Source organism: Camelus ferus, chromosome 17 (genome assembly GCF_009834535.1).
Source record: "Camelus ferus isolate YT-003-E chromosome 17, BCGSAC_Cfer_1.0, whole genome shotgun sequence".
Taxonomy (NCBI): domain Eukaryota; kingdom Metazoa; phylum Chordata; class Mammalia; order Artiodactyla; family Camelidae; genus Camelus; species Camelus ferus.
The window spans coordinates 20,299,773-20,316,748 of NC_045712.1; the positions used below are offsets into that span (position 1 = coordinate 20,299,773).

General features: G+C 41.2%; 1 protein-coding gene across 1 annotated transcript in view; it reads left to right on the forward strand.

The window, feature by feature from the left end:
* Window positions 1-2,910: 2,910 nt before the first annotated feature.
* ERC2 (ELKS/RAB6-interacting/CAST family member 2) overlaps window positions 2,911-16,976 on the forward strand; it is an 875,889-nt gene continuing 861,823 nt past the window's right edge. Inside the window, exon 1 of the mRNA XM_032458251.1 lies at window positions 2,911-3,115. The gene's annotated coding sequence lies outside the window, so the exon portion shown is untranslated. The remainder of the gene's footprint in view (window positions 3,116-16,976) is intronic.

The window sequence follows — 16,976 nt, forward strand, 5'->3', positions numbered from 1 at the left end:
ACAGTAATTCTTGAATATGCTTGATGATTATGACGAGTTATAGCCACAAGTGAATAAATTAAATTAGTCAAATAATTTTACAAGTAAAGTTTAAAAAAGATTTCAAAAATTTCCACAGAAGAAAAGACATATATTTTGATGGTGCTGGGTTTTGATATGTTTGCTATGATGATTAGGGCTATGAAGCTCTTAAAACATTTTTGGCAAAGGAAATTGCCAAATAGATTGGCATGTCAATCAATCAGTCAATCCAGTTTTCCTTTTGCTTCAGGCTCTGATATGGCAAAGGGTAGAGCTGACAGAACTGGCTGATGGGGTGGGTATGGAATTAGCAAAAAGGAGAAATCAGAGCTGCTCTTAGATTTGGACCTGAGCAACTGGTTAAATGGTGGGGTTATTAACCTGATGGGCAACCTTGGGAGAGAAGAGACTTGGTACATAAAAATCCAGAGTTTTGTTTAGGACAAATCAAGTTTGAAATGCTCGTTAAATATCCACATTGGGGATATCAAATAAACAGCTGGCTAGACAAGTCTTTTAGGCCTTTAGGAATTTCAGTTTCTGTCTATATGGCTCTCTATTCTCTTTACAGACCAGCTTCCTTCGTAAAGGTCTTAGAGCTCACTTCTCTGTGACATCATGGTTTTGGGTGCCATAGTTCTGATTTGGGCCACCATGGTCTATCAGCTCACCATTCAGTACCAACTGGCTGATTCATTCTTGTGGTACAGTTTCAAATACTGTGGAGATAGCCTGTGATGGCCCACCCAGAGGCAGGTATATACTAAAGATCTGATCTTCTCTGGTTGGGTTCACATAGCTTGCAGGCTGCTGCTCCAGACTGAGCACAGGATAGGGCAGGAAAGTTGGATGTGGCAAGCAAAAGTGATGACATTTCCTTGGAAAGCCTTTTCTGAACCACAGGGGGAAAAGTTGGCTGTCATTTCATGCTCCTACAGTTCCCAGAGCTTCGTCCCTTCGTAAGTGTATTATAATGGCCTGTTTTCTTTATTACTCTTGAGGGCAGAGACTCTGAACCCGCAGGAAATAGCACAGATACTCACTAAGCATCTGTTGGATGAATGAATGAATGACAACGTGAGAAAAAAATATCTGCCCAAAGTGCTCCTTCTAACTTGCTGGAAGGGACTGCCATGATGGAGAAAGATGTGAAAAACCAATAAAGCAAAACAAAATAAAACAAAAACCAACAAAAAGCCTGGAACCACATAACAGATTTTACAAAACATAGCATATATTATAATTTTCTGTGCTTAGGGGTAAGATCCCTTAATGGCTACTTGTAAGCATTTTGAACATTGTATACGTACACACACACACACACACACACACAGAAACATAAAGTTAGAGAATATTGGCTTTGGAAGGAATCTTAAGAACCTATAGTTCAGCTTTTTGACTTTTTAGATAAGAAAACTAAGTCTCAGGTGGGTAAAGATGACTTACTTAAGATACCTAAAATACCTAAATGCGAGTCCTTGTTCTCCTATATAAAGTTGCTTTCTATTTAAGGTGATTATTCTTAACTTTTTCAATGACCCAACGTGAGAGAAATCTCTCATATATATATATAACAACTCTCTTCAGCTGAGGTTGTCAAAGATGTATGTGGGAAACTAAATGTAACAGGTGTAGCTTGCTTTTGTCCCTGGAGCATCCAGGTCAACAGAATGTGTACTGATTTCTTGGTAACTGAGAGAAAGAAGAAGATGAGGGCAAAGAGGCCTCAGGGGCCATGAGTCTGTGAAAAAAACCTTAAATACCAGAGATGTAAAAGGAAAGCTTAAGGAACAGGGCATTTGGGCTGAAACAGGAAGGCATCTTCCTCTTCACAGTCCACTTCCTTCATTTAATATTTGAATTCTCACCAGGGGAGGAAAGAAAGGAGTCATCCCTGTTCTTGGATGATTCCATACCTCTGCTCACCCAGACATTCAGATATCTCATGGCTGGATTTGCTTCATTTTCCTGAGCTTCCCCAAAGACTCATCAGGACAGGAAGGAAATCACTGCTCTAGTCCTGCAAATTAACTACTCAGTGAAAGAGACCATATCTGGAGATTCCCAAGAGGTTTGGAGTCCTCCTCCCTAATAGAAAATGGTAGCAGTTGTGGCTTCTGACTTAGATGGGAGCTTTTTCCAACTCAAAACCTATCCAACTCCTCAAGCATGTCATCTTGAGATGCATTTGTTGTGAATGAACAGACACCACCTTTGTACCACAAATAGGACGATGCACACACATTGCAGGGTAGAGAAGCCACTCAATGAATGATGGCGATGATGATGGATTTTTTTTTCTTGCTCCCTTCTTCATCTTTCATTCTCTTTTTTCCCTGGAGAAACAAGAAAGTAAAAATCTTAAGAAATCCCTTCACCCTCCCAGAGAAGATTAAGCCAATGGGAGGGTGCCGGGATAAGGGAACCTCAACTCCAACTCTAAAGCTTAACTCGATAGTTGCATCCCCTCCACCTAGCGTCATCCCTGTCCCCTGTCACCGAAGCCACCTGACTAGTCCCAGGAATGCCAGGCAGCTTTTGGAGGGGGTTACCCGGGAAGGGGCGTCGGGGACAGGAGATGGAGATCAGGTGCTCGAGACGGGAGGCCTCCTGGGAGGAGGCGCTTCCAAGACCCCCGCCGCTAGCACCCCGCGGGGGTCGGGCGCTCTCTGCTGCCCCCCCGCGGAGGCGCCCGCATCCCAGCCCCGGCACCCCCAGCGGCTCCTTGGGAATGCTGGGAATGTGAGTCAGGGCCGCAGCGAGCTAGAGCGAGCGCGCGGAGCTGCCGGGCGGGGGGCCCGGCGGAGCGCAGTTCTGGCAGCGCTAGCGCGAGCGCGCGTCTCGGGACTGCGGCGGGTGCCGCCCCCTCGGCCGTCGGCCCCGCCCGGCCCGGCGCCCGGCCTCGGGCCTCGGAGCGGCACCCTCTCTCCTTTACTCCCTCCCTCCCTTCCTGCCCAGCTCCTCCTCCTCCTGCTCCTGCTCGCTCAGGCTCCGGCTCCGGCGCCGGCTCCGGCTCCTCCCGGCAGCCCGGGGCCAAGGCGACGTGAGATTGTAAAAATCCATGTGGGACGGCCCCGGGGTGAGCATCAGAAAGGTGAGACGTCGACGCCGGAGCCGGGGCCCCTGGGTGCCCGGCTCCTTCGGGGTTCCCGTGCCTGGGCATCCCTTGTGTCGGGTCCCCCTCACTCGTGGGGAGCTGCAATGCGTTATCTGGGGGAGCCAAGGGGTGAACCATCCGCCTCCACCGGGGCTTTCTGGGAGGGGGGAAGGATGGGGCGGCCTAAGGACAGATTTGTCTTGATGTAGAAACCCCTAGATTGGAACAAGTGCACGGCTTTCTCCGGCGCGCGGGCGCCGCTAGCTCGCCCCGGCGGCCCGGGCCACCTCCCGCAGTCCCTCTCCGGCAGCCTCCCTCACTGCCATCTCCTTTCTTCTTTTCAGCTCCCCCCCTTTCGCTTGGCTTTCCCCCTCTTGCCTTGAAGGGTGGGGTGTTCGCAGAGGCAGGGGGCTCGGGGAATCCCCAAGCAGAACAAAGTATAGAGATGTGGAGCCCTAGCCCAGGGGGTGGGGTACTTGGCTGCCTCGGCGTGTTCCGAGGGGAGCGTGTTAAAATAAAGAAATCCGTGTCAGGGAAAATGAAGCCGGATTTATTGGGGAGGGGTAAGGGCTCGTGGTGTATGAAAACGAATACGATGTGAAATTAAACTGGATGACATTCCTTCCCTCCCCTTCTCATCTCCGAATTATACAAGAAAAGGGATACTTAGAGGGTTGTATTTATTCATTTTGATTTATTTTATTTTATTTTATTTTTATTACTGTACGAGCCTTTGAAAGATCATCTTAGGACAGTGAAGATTAAGGGCTGCTTTGGTGCGGGATAATAGAACAGCGCTCGTAAACTCTCTGATCTGCCCTGCCTTATTTATTTTGTACTTAAGGGTCTCTGTTCTCTTTGCCTGAGAGGGAGGGTCCGCTCTGTTACGAGCAGATCGATTTTAGGCGGCTACCTGCCTTTGCTGGATGAAAGGCAATTTACTCCCAGAGCGGTGAATTGTCAGTTCCCTCTGTGATTGACAGCCACACCTGCCACTTATGTGGGCAGAACGGGGACCGCTGGAACCTCAAGAGCCAATCAATGCTCGGGAGAGGAGGGCAGTTCCCACTTGTCAGGGTTAGTTTCCTGGTTGGCTTTTTAAATCAGTGGTTTTACTTAACCATTGGTTTCCACCAGGTATGAGGCTCCAGCTGTGAGAGACAAACAAGCGGGACGAAAACTCTTCGAAAATGGGCTTAGAAGCAAGTATGCTTGATCTGTATTTGTTAACCCCCTCCCCCTCGATTTTTTTAGTTGTAGTAGTTGGGGATGCTCAGGCCATTGGCTTAAAACATGAAATGGATGTGTAAAAAATGAAATGGGAGGAGGTGCTGGGGATTAGAATTTTCCACCTATTTCGAGAATTGCAGATTCCTCTGTAAGAGATATCATTTACTGTTGCGCTATCTGGAAAAGGGTGTGGCACTTTGTCTCCTATGGTCACTCTTGTCCTTGTAAAGTCACGTTGTTTCTCTGTATACAGTATTTGGCTCTTGGCTCTGTCTGGTGGATTTATAAGATATTTTTGAAGCAGGCAAGCATGCTTTATTTGGATTACCACGAACAGAAGGGATTCTTTTAGTTTTTTACAGTATAACACAAGTTCTGGAAGTGAAGGCTGACTTCTTCACTTCCAGTTTGGATGTCAGTTTGGAGGTGGCAGTGGGGTCAAGCCAGACCCTTTCTGGAAGGTAGAAGAGTTTGCCTTTAAGGTGAGTTTGCCTCTAAGGTGAGCCATCTTGTCGGTCTGCTTCTGTGCTTTAATGAAAGCCTCGCACAGTTTTGGGGTAGGGGTGGGGGCGGTATGTGGATGGTGATGGAAACATGACTTTCATAAGCAAGACTTTCAAGGGTGGAAGGATTGTGGGTGGAAGGACCATATCCTTCTCAATTCTCTATTAGTGAAAAGCTTACTTTTCAACACTCTTCTCCCTGAATTCAGTGGAAAAATTACTGGTTGATTCAGAGAGCCTGTCATCTTATAGAAGATGTATTGGATGTGAATATAAAGCTGTGCATTCAGCTTTTCGTGAACAGATTGTGAACCAGAGTACACTGATTAGGATGGTCCTCATGTAGGAACCAGATTTGTCAAGGTAGTATTGTTACTTTTACTATTATCATTATCATTATTATTGTTATTGCATATGCTAACACTTTGGGGAGTATTTTACATGTATTTTTTTTTAATCCTGCATTTCCCCTATGAGGTAGATAGGACTATTATTATCCTTGAATTTTAGATGAGGAAACTAAAAGGAATTAAATATCTTGCCACAGTTTAGTGTGAAAGCGAGAACATGAGCCCAGGTTTCTCTGAACCAGAGCCTATGTCCTTGGACATGGCCTTGAATTTAAATTTTGGTTGTGCACTCTGCATGTGTCCAGTCTGCAATGTGGGCTCTTCCAGATTACATAGGGCCTATTCTGTTGAGTCCACTGCAGTGTTGAGGATCTTTGAATATCCTATTTGCCTTGCCACTTTGAAGGCAGTTGCCCCTACCAACAGGCAAATTAAGTAACTTTGTATATTATGTATTTCCATTATGTCAGCTTTGGCCCAAAGGAAATTTGATTCCAAACTTAATGATGACTTAAAGGAAGGTAAAACAAAATAAAATACACACTCTTATATTTTTCTTGATATCTTAAATTTCCAATCGGAATTTTGGATAGGTCTTAGTTGAATGCATTCTCTTATCATTCAGTTGACCTTTTTTCCCCCTAAAGGATAGGAATTTTATTTTCTCTTTCACTAACAGAGGGATTCTTTTCCATTAGTGATTAAATATAATTATATTTAAAATCACTCTGTTGAAATAATATGCCCCTCTTATTTTATTACGTTACAAAAGCTACAGATGTAAGTCTGTCAGTATCTTCTTCTCACTGATGAAACTCAGAGGTCATGGTTTGCCAAAACAAGTATCCTGAAAAGGAGTTTAGATGAATGGGGTTGGAGTCCACAAGTTCACCTCAACAGATAGTCTTTGATTTTGGTGAGGTTGACTTTGTACCATCAACATTTTAGTCGTTTTACTAGGATTTCCTTTAATCCCTTTTATCGGCTTGAAAGTTAACATTTTGACTGTCACATGGGAGACCTACCTGTCAGCTGACAGTTTAGTTTCAGCAGTGTTTATATTATTCCTTGATACTTTATTGTGATTTTCCTTATTTTAGAAAGATAGTAGAACAAAAGGAAAATAGAAAAGCACTGATATTAATGATAATGCCAGTCTCATAAGTTTAAAAGAGTTGATCTAAAGATAGAGATCATTAGGTGTACCAATGACAGATGTACTTCAACCAGTTATTTCTTACAAGAAGAAAAGGAACAAAATGAATGATTATGTAAGAAATGCTGAATTATATCAAATGGTAAAAGATAAACTAGTCAACTTTTGCTGCATAACAAAACTCCTGAACTTACAGCAACAGGTATTTATTCTCACCCTCATGAGTCTGTAGGTTGCCTGTTGGCTTATCCAGGTTGGGCTCCCGGTGGTGGCTCTGCTGTAGGCTGTAGGTTGGATTCTGGTCTGCTCTATATCTGTTCTAGGGCCCACCCTAAAGGGATAGCAGATACCTGGGGCATGATCTTCTCATGGCAGGTCACTATATTCAAGAGCCAAGCCAAACTGCACAAGCAAATGTCACTTCCATTAACAACATTTTTGGATATTGCAAGTCACATGGTGAAGCCTAGCATCCATGGGTAAAGTAGACTCTGCCTGTAGGAGGGGAGGGAATATTTGATGAACTCCCATAGGGTGTAAAAAGTATAGTGTTTTTATAGAATTTTATAATTTTTTCTTCTCATTCTTGGGGAATGTAGTCTTCATCCCCTTACTCCTACCCCTAGCTTTATGACATATACACCTAGGTTTTACTTTTGCATTTCAGGAATATACCATGTTTGATTCTAGAGGACTGACTGTAAAAGCAAGTATGAGCATATACATTTATTACTTGAGTTATCAAGGCACTAATTTTTAGAACCTACTGTATTCAAGGGAGTATGCTTGATGGAGCACAGGGGTTTTTGTCTGATGTAAGTTCTGCTACCATAGAATTTATTAGGAGAAGGAGTCAGGAAAGAGTTCTTGGATGAAGAGGCATTTTCCTGGACCTTGAAGCAGGGACAGTGTTAGAGATACAGATAGAGCAGTGGATATAACAAAAATGTGAGGAGCATATCTGGATATAATGAGTTATTTCATTTGACCAGAGGGTAGGATGAATGGGTAATAATAACAATAATAGTTATAATAGTAGCAATAATTATAGCTTAACTTTTATTGAGCAGTTAACTATGTGCTCAGTACTGTGCTTAGTACTTTACATGAAATATATAATTTAATATTGGAGTAGACATTGCTGATTGCCTATCCAATATTCATGCTCTCCTTTCTGAGAGAACTTCGATTTTGTTTGAGATGGGAATATGCTCATCTCATTTTCCCAAACTCCTTTACATGAGTGGTCATGAGTCTCAGGTCTTATAGAGATGTAAGTGGATGCTGTTGGATAGGGACTTTCCTGAAAGCTTAATGAGCAAGACGCACTTGGCTGGTGTACCCCAACAGCATTTGATCTCTTTCTGCTTCTTGTTGCTGGGAAAGTGGGTGCAATGCCTTGAGGGGCAGCAGCCAACTACAACAACAAAGATAAGATCACCTACTGTGTGTCTGTCCCTCTACCAGTAACACACAGTCTCGATACTGTATAAATTGTATAGACTTATTTCTCCTAATTCATTAATTTTCAAGTTGTTTTAGCTCTTCTAGTTTCTTTGATTTAAACATTTAAATATTGGAGCAACCTTGTCTGTATGTACAAAAAAATTATTTAGTTAAGTGTATCTTTGAGTAACCTTTTTTTTTTAAAACAGGAGTCAAATGTGGGGTATATTTCCTAGAGCTCATAATAAATATATCAATATATGGTAAATAATAAGTCTTTCTTTAAACGTGAATGAAGTTAGGAATAAATAGGAAATTCCTGGTTAAATCTTAAATTCTTTTTACTTACTCCGAAATTCTATAGACATTGTTCCACTGGCATCTAATGTTCATTGTTATGCTGAAAAAGATACCCCCTCCCCCATTAAAAAAGAAAAGATAAGATCACCTATGAAAATTAGCCAAGCTGGAACCTGGAAGGCTCTTGGTCTCAATGACATTGTTGAGCTATAGTACCAGCCTAGATTGCTTTCCCCTATTCTTCTTTTTTCATAAAACAAATAACTTCCTTACTAATAAGCAACTCTTTGTTACCTGTAGTCAAATATAATCCTCATTGATACATACCTTCTTAAGAGCCTCTCAAAGTAATTGCCATCATATCTATTTCATAGGTGAGAACATCAAAAATCAGATTAAGGCATTTGCACAAGATCTAGGATTCATTACTACGTCATTTTAACTTTCAGGGCCATCATCACGCCTTTGGCTGGGTACATAAGTACCACAGCAGAGATAACAAGTAGGTTGGACAAGTAGGTTGGGGTAAAATTGAGGCAGCAATTGGATTCCAGGTTGAAAAGTTTGAGTTTTATTTCACAGCCTAGTGAGTACAGTTAGCCCTCGATAGACGCGGTTTCTGCATCTGTGGAGGGTCGACTGTAAGGAACTTGAGCATCCTTGGATTTTGGTATCCAGAAGCGTTTCTGGAGCTAATCCCCTGCAGATAGTAAGAGACAACTGTAAAAGGTGATTTTAAAAAGACAGAGACTGGAGGTTGGAAAATCACTGAGGCTTAAGTACATGATACCCAAACCTTTAGTGTGAATTAAGGTAGAGGAAAAGCTGAGCATAAAGCACAACTGGGGACATGAAGAGAGAATGGAATTGAGTGAACACAAATCATAGTTGGCTGTTAACCTGTAATCTGAGAACAAAACGAAAGCCTCCTGAAGGTTAGTATTAGCTTCTGCTAATGACTTCACATTTTGCCAGGAAATAGGGAATGAGTAATGTAGAGAATTGCTAACGGGATGTGAATCATTATTTAGTGCAGTAGGGTGGGGATGGCTACTTACTGTCCATACCATTTATTGAACCTTGATGACCTTGTATGACATGATTTTGGTCTGGATCTGGCTCCATTGTGCCATTTAAAGGAAGCAGAGATGAAAGGTGAGGCCAGAGAGTGATGCAGCAGTACAACAAATTCTGTCAATGGACATATTTTCACAACTGTGAAACATTCTGAAGGTTTCTTAGGGGTGGGGTGGGATCCCTTTAACTTCCCAGGCCTCCTTTTTTCTTCCTCTCTCTCTCTGCTTTTTTAATTTGTAAAACAAATGATTTGGATTAGTGGTTTTCAAATGTTTTTCAGCTGTAGAAACTTCTGTTTCCTGAATAAAAGCTTATCTGGACCCTTCGTATATTTATAGAAAAAAGCAGAGTTGCTGTGAAAATTCAGGATCCAGGTTTATGTAGTCTGGGACTTCCTTATGTTGAGGCTACTGCTCTAAAATGATCCCTACACATTCTCCCAGGTCTAGGATTATGTGAATCTTAGAGCTGTCCAGATGTTTTACTGGAGCATCCTCTGTAACAAATCCCTTTGTTATTCCACAGCTTGTTGTGGCTTAGGGTCATCTAGGGTGGAGATGGTTAATGTTCGTCATAGCTACTTTTTCTCCAGGTGTACCTTGGACTTGACTTGTGTTAATTCTATACTAGAGCATTTAATTTCCAGTGTGAGACCATCCAGTGCTCTCTTCTGCTGTGGTGATCATGGAAGCATGTGTTGAGAAGGAGCCTCTATCTACCATGGTTCCATTAAATAAGCAAAGCTTCCAGTTAACTGGTCCTGGACATATAATGTGATTGGGAAATCAACCTTTGTTGTTTTAAGCCATTGAGATTTTGTGATTGTTTATGCAGCACTTTTGTTTTTAGCTTATGTTTACTGATAGGTCATCTTTTAGCACATCTGCTAAACTTTATTTAACTGACTTTTTAAGTGTCTTCTGGATGAACCTGAGGCCTGGCCAACTTGTCCTTATTTTGTGCTTAGGAAAGCATCAGGCAGCATCTACAGCAGCTGTCTGTGTAGGTCTCTGTACTCATAGGTTCTATGAATTGGAATACTTACGCTTAATTACACTTGCTGTCTTGTTGAAGTTCAAAGATATATTGTGCAGTGTACCTTACTTTAAAAAAAAGCCTTTAATTTAATGTCCTTTTGTTTTTTAAGGTAATAGAACCTCAGTGGCTTGGAGGAAAATAATGATTATCAGTTACTATAATAATGGCTATTATAAAGACTCATTAATTGATTTGTGAAATACTTATTGAGCATCTGCTATATGATAGGCACTGGGGGTATAGGGATGAGCCATAGATAGTTCCTCACTTCGAGCTTACACTCTAGTTGGGGGTTGTGGATAGGTTTGCTCTGTTCTTTGAAGGATACCACTTACTGAGCATTTACTATGTACTAGGTCCATTATATTCCTCATTTCATACTACCTATAAAGGTAGATATATTATCCCCACTTTATAGATGAGGAAACTGAGGCTCAAAGGATTTGATAAGTTCTGTGAAGGCAAGAGCTTTTGCCTTTTGCTGTATCTCCAGTGCCTAGAAGAGTCTTTGACACATAGCAGATGCTAAATAAATATTTGTTGAATTAATAAATGAACGGAGGAAATTTGCTCAAACTTAATGCCGTGGCAGAGCCAGAATTTGAATTCACATCTGCCTCACTCTCTCTCTTTTAAATTATCACTGGGTATAGTAGGAGCAGTGGGTTTACACACAATTACAGCAGAAGCAGCAACTAAGCCCCACTAGTGTCAATGACAAAGGCACCAGGAAGAGCCAGGTTGTCTTTCTTGTACAGCTAGGGCCAAGTCCTCTGCATGATTTGTTACTCATTCCGTCTTAGCTAGGGAAACTCAGGGCCACTACCTCACTGGCTTGATTGCTGATATAATTGGTTACCCCATCTCTTGGTACAGTTCAGCTTCTGCTCTAGCCAGATTTCCTTAGCACTTGGCTGGCCCTGTTTCCCAGGGCTGTGCCTCAAGTTCTGCCTTTAACGTTTTGCACATTTCTGCTCCACTTTCATTTTCCAGATTTATTGCTTTGAAGTTCCAGGAAATCTCTAGTTGCTGGCACCTAGTGGGCACTGAACAAAATTAAAAAGAGAGCTGCGCGAGAGAGTGAGCGAGCGAGAGACAGAGAGAGAGAGAGAGAGAGAGAGAGAGAGCAAGAGAGAGAGAGCAAGAGAGAGAGAGCAAGAGAGAGAGAGAGAAGGATAGAAAGGCAGCCAACATTTTCAGGAAGGAACTAAGTGATTACTTTTTCCTGGAAGTCAATAGTGAGATTGCAGCCCCAGGAGATGAGAAGTGTGGGCCCGGTAGAAAGGCATCTCTGGGAAACACTTACAGATGGAAGGCCAGTGGCAATGTTCATCGATGTCTTGTACGAATAACTTTACTTTGCTGTAGTTTGTTCTTCGGAGTCTACATTTCGCTCACTTAATTCTCTCGCATGGGTGCAGTGTGTGCATGCAAGCGTATGTGTATGTGTATATGTGGGACGTCTAATAACGTTCCTTCTTTCTTCCTGCCTTACAGCTTTATACCCTTAAAAGTAGTTGTCATTCTACGATTTCAGAATATGAATGAATTGCAGGCAGCAAAGTGCATTCCCTGTAAGTGTATTAAGAATGAACTATTAATTCAAGGCAACTTCTTAGTGGCTCAGAAAACGAGAGCTTGAATGGGAATTGAGCAATGTGTTCTTTAGGAATACTCTCAGATCCTTATGCAAACTGTGAGAGGCTTTCCCCTAAAACAGTACAGCTAATTATAGCAAGAAAGAACAGGGTTTTATATAAGAAGTTAAACCTAGTTGTGCACTGTAGTCACTAGTTCTTATGTAGCAAATTTCTCTAAAACAAGTGGATGTGGTCAGGGTAGGAGGTTCATCCTCTGTGGGCTCAAGGTGATTGAAGGTAGGGACCCAAGGTGACTTGGGGTCTAGGAGCTACTCTGAAGGTGGAAAACTCCACTCTGAAGGTGAAAGGTTGAGCTCTACAAGATGTGAGTTTGGTCTGATCCCTAGTTATTTTCCTAGTGAAACTGGTAGGCACCAAACTCTTACCAAGATGATTTTCTTGTGCCTGGTTTAAGGCAGGTTAGCCATGCTGCCTTCCTGCCTGCTGGCTCCAAGCTAATGCATCCCCAGAGGAGCAAGATTTGGTTCAAAGAGCAGGATCCTAGTGGAGCAGTGTTGTTGATCCTTTTTCACGTATGGCTCTCAGGAGATGGCTTTTGGTGTGTTTTCTTTCCTTCCGGTGATGTGTGTTTTTCGTTCCTTCTGGGTAATGTTCCCTTCTACCCTCCTCCCCTTTTCCCCCATTTTGACTCTCTAGCCATCTTGTTTCTGAAACCTCTCCATGGGGGGAAGCAGGAGGTTGGGTAGTGACTGGGATGATAGCTTGGCATTCTTAGGAGCTCCTTGAAAATAAGTTCTGTTTGATGCTGGGTGGATACAAAGGCACCTGAGTTTCAGTGACTGCTGTTCCTCAGGCTTGGAGGCATGGAGCAGTTAGCAAGGGTACATAAGGGCAATTCTTTACCTTTTTTGTTAAGTCTGAGAAAGAACCATCTTTTGTGTATAGGCTTTGAATACACTGACAGGCCACCTTAAATTCAGCAACATGAATAGTTGCTTAGAATAACTTAAGAGCATAGTCTTTTGGATATAGAGATGTGAGCACTGACCTGCCAGTCAAGAGACCTAAATTCCATTTCTGGAATTTGCTTTGCTACTGGCTTTTCTTATTTGGGGATCTCTGTTTCTTGATATATATCAGAATCATCTGGCCCTTTTCCAGATCTAAAATATATTTTTTCTAAAATATATTTTATATCTTTTATATATTTTTCTAAAATATATTTCCAGATCTAAGATACATTGTTAGCGGGAAGGATGTAGCTCAGTGGTAGAGAGTGTGCTTAGCATGCATGAGGTCCTGGGTTCAATCCCCAGTACCTTCATTAAAAAAAATTGATAAATAGACCTAATTACCTCTCCCCCCCAAAAAAAGAATATCTAAAAAAATAAATTAAATGATATATTTTTACAACAGATTTTTTTTCATGCACATCAACTAAGTAATTGTCATTTTATTAGCTATTTTATCCTGGAAAACAACAATGACCAGTGTGCTTTCATGATGGACTTTATTAAAAGAAGAGTTAAGCTGTTATACTATATATTCACCGTATGCGTGTGTCCTAGCTTTATGCCAGCTCTCTGTTGGGCACAGGGGAGGCAGCTATAAACAGAGTAGGTGATTTTAGGGGGCTCGGGGATTTTAGCTTCTAGTGGGGCTCCAGATAAGTAAGAAGGCTATTATAATGGGAACTCCTATGGGGAAATACCCAGGCTGTCCTCCTCTAGGAGGATGGACAAGATTCATGGATGAAGGATGAAGAAGGGCTTCTTTTTTTTTTTTTTTAATTTTATTGACATGTGGTTGATTTACAATGTTAGTTTCAAGTGTACAGCAAAACAATTCAGTTATACGTATACATACATATATTTTCATATTCTTTTCCATTATAGCTTATTACAAGAAATTGAATATAGTTCCCTGTGATATACAGTAGGTCCTTGTTCTTTATCTGTTTTATATATAGCAATCTGTATCTGTTAATCCCAAACGAAGGAGGGCTTCTTGAAGAAGGTAACTCCTAAGGTGAGGTGGAATACTAAGTGGAGTTAGCTGGGGTGGGCTTGATTTTGATGGTATGAACAACAGAGGGAGTCCAGGTCCAAGGGTTAGCAAGAGGATGGCAGTCTTAGGGTTTAGGGAGATGACAGTAGACTTGTGGAGCTGAAGATTAGCTTGGCTGGGGTGGGGGATGGTAAGAGAGGCCACGGCAAGTGACAGGCATGAAGACCCTGTGATCCACTAAGAAGATGAAGTTCAAGCTTAACCATTAAAGGGTTTCAATAGGGACTGACAAATGGAGATGCTGAATTCTCTGTATTTTCCTTTCATTCCACTTTCATGGCAATAACTACCTCCTTTGGTGTTTGTGGGAGTATGGGGTTTGAAATTGGAGTAAGGGAGTGGCAGGATGACCTGAGAAAGAAGAGAAAGATTATGAATATGGTCTTGGGAATCCTAGCAGTGCTCAATCTGGTTTCATTCAGCAAACACACTTCATGCAAACTTTATAACTTTAAAAGACCATTTTTCAGGTGAAGATGCCCCTGATGAAAGATCTGTAGTGGGGCTCTGTGCTGCTTGTTGGTTTTGAGCACTTCTTTGAATTGAATGTCATCTGGGGTCAAGTTCTTTTCAGTGAGTTTTGAGCAGAGCACAGAAAGCATGGGTCTTGTTTTAAAATCTCTGCAAATGTTTGCAGTTAATGGATGCAATTAAACTGACTTTGTTATATCAATAGAAGGAAATAGTTGAAGTAATTCATAGTGTACAACTTCTGAAAGTGGTGTGAGAAAGTTCATGGATAGAAATGGTTTAATTATTCTGTGAAATGTACAGTGTAATTGAGAATTATGTACTGAAACTGTATTCAATGCCCCATGCATGCCAACTGCCAATGACCTTACTTTTGCATGATTTATACCACTTTCGTTGGTCACGTTGATAAGCTCCCTTTCACACATTAATTTTGACTTCTGTGCTTCAGCTTGTGAACCAGCATTTTGAACTACTATGTCATGGCCTTACCTGCTAACAAACAGTTTTATTTCAGTAGCGTCAACATTTTGTATAGTAGTTTGTGCAATCATTTGAACATTTCTTTAATCTTGTCATTATTTTATAAAAAGTAAATGGAAAATGGAAAAATGTAGGCACTAATAAAGGGAGAAATATGAGCTTCATAAACATAGTGTAATTGAGGCAAAGATGGAAACCATTAAACATACCCAATATGGATGGTGTTTACTTACATACATTGGACTTAAGTTGGCCAACTATATAAAGTTGTGAGGGATAAGGACAAAGTTAAAGGCTATGGACATATGAAATTTTGGGGAAAAAAAAGCTTTGGGGATTATGATAAAAGGCAAGACGTAATTTGGGATTTTATCATTTATTTGTTTTGGGAAACAGAGCTTCCCTTTTAAACATGACAGTGTAGTGAACTTTCATTTGTTCAGCTTTAAAAAATATATTAAGAAAGGCATTTTCTCCAAAAGTAGGAGATAGAAATTGGATTTCTCACCAGTCTTATTTAGGAGAGTCTACCAGAGTCATTAACCTATTCCCTGCGTTTGCTAGATGATATAGGTGATCATTGTACTTAACAAAATTCTCTGTGAATTTTGGCAACTCAGTAAAAGAAACCGAAGAAAATAAAATGGTACTTAGCAAAGGATATACCTCAATGGATTTTCATGATTCCATGGTTTCATTTGGTGCACCGTGGAACAGAAAAAGACTAAATGCATCTTAGTCCTCATCATGTGCTTCAGGGATGCTAAGATGGTACATTTGGAGCCAAAGAGAAAGAAGGATAAGAATGAAGATTTGTGTACAATTAAGCTCACAGCCTTCTAACTCCCCAGGACAGCAGGGTATGATAGTGATCTGTCTGCCTTGGAGGATCTAACTGATATTTGGGAGCTTGTTTAACTTCCTTTGTGGGCTGTCCACGTCTAAGCACAGGAGTGAGTTCGATGCAAAATTCCGGTTCCTTCTCATTGTGGTTAACTGTTGAATGTTAAATTTTGGGAGGTGTTAATCAAGTCAGTGATGGGAAAGAAAGCTCTTGGATTTCTAATCTCTTCCTGAAACTGAGAGACATGGTTTATCTTCTATCAAAAAGGCAGATAACTACCAAGAAACTCATATTAAGTACATGTGTCAGGTACTGTGCTAAGAATGTTCAAGAATTATCTCACTTAATCTTGACAATAACTCCATGATCCAAGTATTATTTCTCATAATGAGGAAATTAACATTTAGAAAAGAAACTTGCCTGGGTGTCTTAGTTTAGCTTCTCCCAAAAGTAGACCCTGAGATAAGTGTTCTAGTGGACGTAATTGTTTGGGACATACAGGGAACACCAGTAGGTGAACAAGGATATGAGACAGGGAGAAGGCAGTCAATAGATGGGACAGTATTCAGTAAGTTACTACAGTGGCAGCTGGAGTTTAATCTGACCAGGAAACTCTGAAGATAGTGTAAAAACACTTGCCTCCAAATGATCTCATGTGAGGGGTGAGGAAGCAGGGGTGTGTAACCACCAGTTCCTGTCAGTTGTTTTTCTTTTTATTTAAAAGAAAATTATTTTTTATTATTTTTAGTTTTTATTGTGGTGAAATGTACACAACATTTATCATTTAAACTACTTTTAAGTGTTCAGTTCTGTGGTATCATGTACATTCACAATGTTGTGCCGTCATTACCTCTATCCATCTCCAAAATTTTTGTATCATCCCAAAGTAAAATTCTGTACCATTAAACAGTGACTCCCCACTCCCTCTTGCCCCCAGCCCTTGGCAACCACTGTTTTCTATCTCTATGCACTGATTATTCTATGTAACTTATATAAGTGGAATCAGACATTATTTATCCTTTTGCGTCTGGCTTACATCTCTTAGCATAATGGTTTCAAGATTCATCCATGACATAGCATGCATCAGAGTTTCCTTCCTTTTTAAGGATGAACAATATTCCATTGTATTTATATACCACATTTTGTTTATCTATTCATTCATTGTCGACATTTGGTTTGTTTTACATTTTCACTATTGTAAATAATGCACATATGAACATTGGTGTATAAATCTTTCTGTCAGTTGTTTTTGAGGGTGGTTAATTCCCTGGCACTTCTATCCCATCCCCTGC